This window comes from Halichoeres trimaculatus, unplaced genomic scaffold (genome assembly GCF_033239565.1).
Source record: "Halichoeres trimaculatus isolate MK-OKI-2021-1 unplaced genomic scaffold, fHalTri1.1 fHalTri1_scaffold_2, whole genome shotgun sequence".
Lineage (NCBI taxonomy): Eukaryota > Metazoa > Chordata > Actinopteri > Labriformes > Labridae > Halichoeres > Halichoeres trimaculatus.
In genome coordinates, this window is record NW_027437180.1 from 38,782,795 (window position 1) to 38,791,433 (window position 8,639).

General features: G+C 47.0%; 1 pseudogene; it reads right to left on the minus strand.

The window, feature by feature from the left end:
• Window positions 1–993: 993 nt before the first annotated feature.
• LOC141800552 (homeobox protein OTX1 B-like) lies at window positions 994–7,903 on the minus strand (annotated as a pseudogene).
• Between the last annotated feature and the right edge of the window lie 736 nt (window positions 7,904–8,639).

Genomic DNA, 8,639 nt, shown 5'->3' on the forward strand with positions numbered 1-8,639 from the left:
AGGACCCGAGGGACTCTGAAGACTCAGAGGACACAGAGGACCCACAGACTCAGTGGGCCCAGAGAGATCGGAGGACTCAGAGGACTCAGAGGACTCAAAAAACTTTAAGGGACACAGAGGACTTAGAAGGACTCAGAGGACTTAAAAGGACTCAAAGGACTCAGAGGATTTAAAAGGACTCAGATGACTCAGAGGACTTAAAAGGACTCAAGGACTCAGAGGACTTAAAATGACTCAAAGGACACAGAGGACTAAGAAGGACTCAATGGACTTAAAAGGACTCAGAGGACTCGGATGACTCAGAGGACTTAAGAGGACTCAAAGGACTCAGAGGACTTAAAATGACTCAGAGGACTCAGAGGACTTAAAAGGACTCAAAGGACTCAGAGGACTTAAAATGACTCAGAGGACTCAGAGGACTTAAAAGGACTCAGAGGACTCCAGGGCTCAGAGGACTCAGAAGACTCAGGGGACTCAGATGACTTAAAAGGACTCAGAGGACTTAGAAGACTCTGGGACTCAGAGGACTTAAAAGGACTTAGGGGACTCAGAGGAATCAGAGGACGTAGAGGACTTAGAAGATTCAAATGGCCAGAGGACTCAGAGGACTCAGGGGACTCAGGGGGACTCAGAGGACTTAAAAGGACTCAGAGGACTCATTGGACTCAGGGGGAGTCATAGGACTCAGAGGACTCAAGGGACATAAAGGGACTCAGAGGACTCATAGGACTCAGAGGACTTAAAGGACTCAGAGGACTCAGGGGACTCAAAAGGACTCAGAGGACTCAGGGGACTCATAGGACTCAGAGGACTCAGGGGACTTAAAAGGACTTAAAAGGACTCAGAGGACTCAGGGGACTCATAGGACTCAGGGGACTTAAAGGGACTCAGAGACAGGCGTAGACCGGGCGTGTGTTGAAGAAGACTTTATTATAAAGACAGGGACGTTACATCTCTCAGGACCCTCACAGGACCCCTCGGCTCGCGTCAGATTCACATTTCGTCGTCTCCTCTGCCGAGAGGAGCAACGTCCACGTTTTCAACAAGTGCTGCGCTTCCACAGGCGCCCGCCGCACAGACCAGCAGTCCCTGGGTCAGCCGGCGCCGCAGCAGCATCATGTCCAGAAAAGAGTTTCTAGAAAAGCCCGGTGAGGTCAGACCCCAGACCGCTGCGTCCTGTGACCCGCCCATGTGACAGTCTTTAGGGGGGCGGGTCAGCAGAAAAGTAATCCTGGGTTCTGGGTCCGGTTCTGGTCCTCCAAACTCCAGCTCCAGCAGCAGAGCGTCTCTGAGAGCAGAGAAGAAGAAACAGGAAGTCCACAGCACCTGAAGCGCCATGAGGCCTGGTCTTTGTAGTCCAAACAGTCGGAGGCGTTAAAGTGAGTTTCCACGCGGACGCCGCTGCCGCGCCGCCGTCTGCTCTTTGTAATCCAGACACTCGGAGGAGTTGAAGGCGAGGCCGGGCGTGCTGTACGCCTGGTGGTGGTGTGTGGGGTGGTGGTGGTGGTGGTGGTGTCCTGTGGCGGGGGGGATGTGGTGGTGCGGGTGTCCCGACATGGAGCCGCCCGTCATGGGGCTCAGCTGGTGCGGGTGGTGCGGGTGGTGGTGGGGAGTGCATGGGCGCCAGGTACGAGCCGCACTCCACCCCGCCAAAATACGAGCCTGACGCCGAGGTGGGGTAGCCCTGGCTGTACGCCGCCGCCGTCTGGCTGTAGGACACCGGGTAGGACGGCGTCCCCCCGCCGGCCGAGGACGACACGGAGCGCTGCATGCAGGAGGCGCTGGTCGGAGCGCGGCGGGGTCGGGCAGTGCGGGCGGAGCTGGAGCCGGGGAGAATCGGCGCCGGGCTCCAGATGGACGACACCGGGGCGGTGACGGAGGTAGAGGTGCTGATGAGACCGGGTCCAGCGAGGCCGGCGGAGGAAGAAGAGGAGGAAGAGGAGGTGGAGGAGGTGGGAGGAGGAGGAGCTGGACACGGCGGGCGGCGTGAACTGACCGCTGCTCTCGGAGCCCGTGCTCTCTCTGGTCGGAGACGACTTCTTCTTCATGGGTTTGACCTTGGCGCTGCTGCTGCTCTGCTGCTGCTGCCGACACTTTGCTCGCCGGTTCTTAAACCAGACCTGAGGAGGAGAAGGAGGAGGAGGAGGAGGAGGAGGAGGAGAGAGAGGAGAGAGAGGAGGTCAGTGCCACGTGTCGCCACCAAACAGGAGACAGGAAACAAACACTGTTCGACTGACAGTGAATAAACGAGGTTGTTTAGTCGCCTTCAGTCGAACGGCGCAGGAGCACCCTCCTGCTGCTGGGAGCTGTGACCCTTTGACCTTTGGAGCTGACTGCAGTTCATCCACCAACCCTGAGAGACGACTCAGAGGAACCCTCCAACCAGCTCCAACCAGCTCCAATCAGCTCCAATCAGCTCCAATCAGCTCCAATCAGCTGGCTCGTTACAGCACAGACTCTCGTTTAAAACGGCCAGGTCACCAAATTCAGGAGGAGGAGCTCAGCACGTTTTGATTTTTGAGTCTGTTTTTTTTCTCTTCTCCTCAAAAACAGAATCTACAGGTTAATCACCCAGAATGATCAAAGTCTACAGGTGGAGTAACAGCGACCCCACCCCCCACATTAGGACGTCTCTGTGCATGGGCGCACCCTGAAACCAGAACTTTGATTTAAAGGTTTCAGTTGTAATTTTTAGGACTACCTCAAGGATTAACGAGTAACCAGGAAAGGAGCAGAGCGTTGACGACTTTATCCTGAAAACTCCTCAGCGATTAAAAAGAGCTAAAAACAAAACGCTCCGAGCAGGGAGTCGTCAGTCAGAGATCGACTCCTCTGACTCCTCTTCCTTCAGCTCCACTTTAAAATGTTTGCGATGTTTCATATCTGCACGGAAAAAAACTGAAATCGCAGTGAGTCTTTTTTTATTATTGGTAAAAGTGTTTTCTTGGACTCAGTCTGAGCCGCTCTCAGCAGACAGGGCCAGTAAAACATCTTGTTTAAAAGACAAAAATCTGAAATCTTATCAGGTTGTTTTTTTTAATTTTCAGTACAAATTGTCTGATTACACTTGATCTGAGCAACATTCACCAAACCAGTCCAGAAAAATGTCTGATTTTAGTTATTTAAAGACAAAATGAGGAGGGAATCGCTGTAACAGGGTAAAAAATCAATCAGCTAACGTAAAGGGAGAAATTTGCCGGAAACTAGAAAATAACTTGGTACAGAAACTTTTCTCTTGTTCAGCTAGCTGTTTTTTTTTTTTTTTAACTTCTTACAGTAAATTCAAACCTCATTTTGTCTTTAATCACTTTGAATCAGACATTTTTCTGGACTGCTCAAGTGGATGTGTCTCAGAATGAGTCTAAAAGACATTTTCTACTGGAAATAAGAGAAAAACACTTGATCAGATTTCAGTTTTTGCAGTCTATCAGAGAAAAACTGAGGCCTGAGTTTCTCACACAGAGGACGAAACAAGTCCTTAAGTTTTCTGAAATAAAGTCAGATTTCTGTAAACTGTTCAGGATGACTGAGTCGTTAAAATCTGGATCATCTGTAGAAACTCTGACTTGATCCAAACAGCTTCATTTCTCCCTGAGGAGCAGCTGGTGGAGGAGGCGAGGAGGAGAAAACAGACAGAGCCCTGACTGTTTCAGACGACTCCTGGTTGCTGCTGCTGCGTGGATCATCAAACATCTTTCTCTGGAGCTGATCTCAGTCATGACAGATTTTTAATATCAGGGTTTTCTGCTGCGATTTATCCAGATTATTCAAAATAATTTTTTTTTAACAAATCAGAACGTGTGATTTTATCACAACCACTCACTCTGATGGTGTTTTTTTTCTTTTTTAGAAATCCCCGAAGTTTCAAAAACTAAAAATTCATCAGGTGTTTTTGTCTTATTTTTAATTTAAAAAAAAAAGTCTTTCTAGATTTAATCTGCGCCACATTCACCTGACAGCTCCAGGAAAAATGTCTGATTTTTAAGATATTTGAAGACAAACACCAGCTCGGCATTTCTGCAAAAACTAAAAATAATTCGCCAGTGGGGAAAAAAAAATATTTTGTTTGTTAAACATTTTTTATAATTTCAGGAAACTTGTCGAGCACATTTTTCTGATCCCTGCAGATTTTTCTACAAGCGTTCAGAGCTTGACGTGTTTCCTGACCTGTCAGACTCATATCAGGTTAGTCAAACTTTTTTTTACTAAAAATAAAACCAAAAACACTTGGTCAGATTTCAGTTTTTGCAGTGTAATATTAAATTGATCAAACTTTGATAAATTTAAAATAAAGTCCTATTCCAAATGTTTAAATTTTTTTTTGCCTGTGTTGAATCAATTTTTGTAAAGTAGATCATCTTTGTTGTGTTTGATTTTTACAGAAATACACTCCAAAAACTGAAAGAGAAATCTCTGTTTGTGTCTTTTCCTGATATAAAAAAAAGTCTCATCAGACTAAACATGAGCCAAACTCACCTGACCACTCCAGAAACATCTTTTATTTTCAGGTAATAAGGGAAAAAATAAGGCCTGGGGTTTTTTTTTTATAAGGAGTCAACAAATCTTCCAGGGGAATAAGTTTTCTGAGGAGGATATTTTCATAGTTGAAGAAAAATTAAAAAGTGAGTTTTTCTCACCGACACAGATTTTTAAACTCTTCACTTTTTCTGGTCTAAAGTTTCTGGACTTGTGTGAAACAAAGCCTGAGTCAGTTTGTCCCGTCTCTCTAAGCAGCCTGTGTAACGGAGGCCGAGCTGGGCTGGGGGGGGGGGGGGGGGGGGGGCTGTCAGCTGATCCCTGAGTCCTCCACAGACCACATCAAACGCTGCTCCGCTCCCAGCCAGAGCCCAGAACCGAGGACGAGTCTCTACCTGATCGGGCTGCAGGAGGCCCCAGGTGAGAAACTGAAGGTCCAGGAGAGAAACTCGGAGCAATTAGAGTCTGTCAGGATCAACCCTCAGCTCCCATTTCTACAAGCTCAGCCTCTTTTTTTTTTTTTCCTTCTGCAGAAAAAGTTTGAACTCGCTCAGAGGCTGATTCATCCAGCTCCTTTGAGTTTTACACCGTGCCCCCTTTCTGTAAAAACCAGATCCTGACACCTTCAGTTTGATGGCTCCTTTTTTTTTTTTAGCTTTAATAAAGTTTGAAGACACACACACACACACACACACACACACACACACACACACACACACACACACACACAACACGTGAAAAACCTGAAGGAATCATTTCAGGTAAATTTGGCGCTACTTAAAAAAAAAAAATTCTGTCCTGTTCTGACGTCATAAGTCTGAACCCAAACGAAGCGGATCGGGTCTGACCTGCACTCGGGACTCCGGCAGGTTGATCTTCAGCGCCACCTCCTCCCTCATGAAGATGTCCGGGTAGCGCGTCTTGGCGAACAGGGACTCCAGGATGTCCAGCTGCGTGCGCGTAAAGGTGGTGCGCTCCCGACGCTGCTTCCGAGGGTTCCCTGGAACCAGAACCACCAGATTAGACCCCACAGCCCTCCGAGTGTGTTTGTGTGTGTGTGTGTTTTTTAAAGATGAAAGTTTTACTCAAACTTTTCTTCCTCTGAAGCTTTAACATCCAATCAGAGTGGCGCTAATCTGTGCCGTCAGCGCGGGATTAATCTGAGATTAACGGAGCAGCTCAGTAATTTCACACCCTGGGATCTGAGATTAACATTTCTCTGGATCCTTCCTGCAGATTAAATCAGCTGATTAAGTGTGGATCGTGTCCGTACCCGGGTACCCCACAGACGGGTGCAGCAGGTCCATGGCGGCCCCGCTCAGACCCAGTCCGTTCATCCCGTACGGGCCCTGCTTCAGATACGACATCATGCTGAGCTCCGGGAGGGAGACCGGAGTCTGGACGGGCAGAAACCAGCAGGTCTCCGGGGTCTGGATCCGCTCCTGTGGGAGAGAGGTTTGGTCAGAGTGGGGCGCACAGTTTCCACGGACCGACCCGGGTCCCCGCGCCGTGTGCCGCGCTCACAGCCGGGTTGATGAGTCTTTATTAACACATTAATTAAGCAGACATGACGTGGGAGCAAACACAGCAGTCCACGCGTAAAGGCCAATCTGTACGTGACTGCTCCACGTGGGAAGTGTCACCCTGTCATCACTCCCTGTAAACGGCACAGCCTGTTTGGAGACGTTACTGCAGCGTTCACTGCTGGCTCTGAGGGGAGACAGGCACAGGGGGATTCTGGATCCGTTTCCAGGATGGCTCCAGAAAAATAAAGGTTTCAAATTAAACTCCTCACTCCATGTGAATCCACCGTGTAAAACCTGCCCCACATAAACCAACACCCCAACACTCAAACTACCCAACAACCCCCGCATGAAAGAAATAACCTGGTGGAGATTACGGCTGCTCACGGAGCTGGAGATAATCCACAGAAAACAGGCCGAGCCCTGAGCCGAGCCGCACACAGGCCTCTGACCGCCCCACGAAAACATGAACACCTGCGCAGATTGATCAATGTGTTTCTATTTTATTATGATTGAAAATATTATAATTATAAGATTTATTATAGGCTAATTCTATTAAATTAGCCTATCTTATTTTTATTATTATGAGCCTATTTATTAATTTTCATTATTTTTATTTTTTCAGAGACTCTCCAGGAGCGGCCCGATTTAAAACACACTCATCATTTCCTCACACACTCTGAGCTTCAACGGGAGCTGAAGTTACACACTCACACACTTCCACGACCATCTTCACGGTGATTTCCCATCACTGTGTGAGAGTCAGGGTTCCTGGTTTGACTAATTAATCTTTATTTCCTGTGTTTCACTGACAGCTTCGGCCTGGAGTTTTAATCTGGGCCCAACTCCACAGCTCACACACCACTGATCAGAAATCTTTGATACACTCAGCCCTGATGGTCCCTGTTAGTGCGGCACGGCGTGTTTTCTGTAAAACAATGTATTTAGATAAGAATTCCCATAATCCAGCGGGGCTCCTTTCAGCGGCTAAACGCTCACATTAGGGACGAGCAGCAGCTCGGTGCAGGAAAAAGCCGGATCAGGCCGCGTTAGTGCACCGGCCCCTGGGCAGATCACCTCCATCAGGATTCAGATGAGACCAGCAGAGGGACTGGGACCAGCGGCCTGAGGGCCGGGGGCCGCCGGCCGAGCGGACTCAAACCCTCACACAGACTGGCTCAGGAGTTACACAGCAGATTAGAAAAAAAAGGTTGATTAAAATTAAAAATAATATTTAGGCTATTTATTTTTCTTTATTTGTCATAACACCAGAGAAAAATAACTCTCGCTTCTCTAGTTTAGATCTATCCATGAATTTAATTTATGCTCTCAGTGGAGCATATTTATTTTTTTCGTTGTAGAAAAAAAATAATTCGAGTGTAAAAAAATATAGCGGATTGTCTTCCGGTTGCCGATTTATTTTATTTTTATTCTTAATGTATCCCTACATAGCCTACTTTTATTTTACTTTTTAATTTTTTTAATTATTATTATTTTCTTCAAAATTTTTTGGAGGCATGTGTAAGAAGTCAGACAGACAGAGAGGAGCTGACCTGATGGATTTTTATAAAAACTATAAAAACTGAGAAACAAACAGGAAGCTCTTCTTCTTTCTTCTTCTTCGTCTCTCACCTTGTTTTTGCTCCTTTTCCCGGAAAGTTCCAGCTAACAGTCAGACCGCGCTCCGCTCCTCACAGGTATCCACATGGAGAGAAGAGCAGGAGTTAAGGTCGGATCCGTCCCCCTTCAGAACCAGAACCCGAACATGTTTCTCTTCGCTGAGGTGGTTTTAGTTTAGTTTAGCTCCGTGCTCCGTCCGCGCCGCTCCGCCTCTCCCGCCGGTGTTGACGGATGGAGATTGATGCTCGTCTCCGAGGCCCGCGCAGCTAAGAGTCAGGAAAGCTCTCGAGACTGCTTCGTGTCAGCCAATCACAGCGCAGGAAGGCCTTATCAGCTGCGAGAACAGCCAATCACGGTCGAACACCCGCCCCTTGGAACGGAACGAGCACCACGTGACGGGACTGGAACCTCCGCGTCAGAAAAGTTGTGGAGAATGTTCCGCTCGGTCCAAAATATCCGAGTCCGGCCGGAAGCGTCAACGACGAAGCAGATTTAACAATTTAACGATAATTCTTCTTCGTGTGTTTTTTATTTTTTCTGCTTAAAACAAACAGAAACAGAGTGAGGAGAGGAGAGAGGGACGGAGGAAAAGAGGAGTCCACAAGGAAAAGGAAAATGTGTTTCAACGGCGAGGACAAAAAATAATTAGCTAAAAAAATATTCGCATAAAACCCCGGACATGGTCAACAAAACAGAGCTCATTTATTTATCTGTTAATTTATAAATTCTGATCCACTTACCACAAGGCCTGAATCATTAAATAAATGAAGACAGTTTTTTCTTTTTTTTTTTAAATATTAATTTTATTGTTTTTTAGGGAAATACAAGGCAATAAGATACACAGCAAACCGACACAAATAAAACTGAGAAATGAGGAAATTAAAATTAGGCTGATGAAGTTTATTAAACCATGTTTGAAAGAGAAAAAGACACATTTTCTCCATACCTGCTGACATGAAACAAAGTGCAGATTAGTCCCTGAATGACACAAAAACAAAACCAGCTGTTTCACTCCTGACA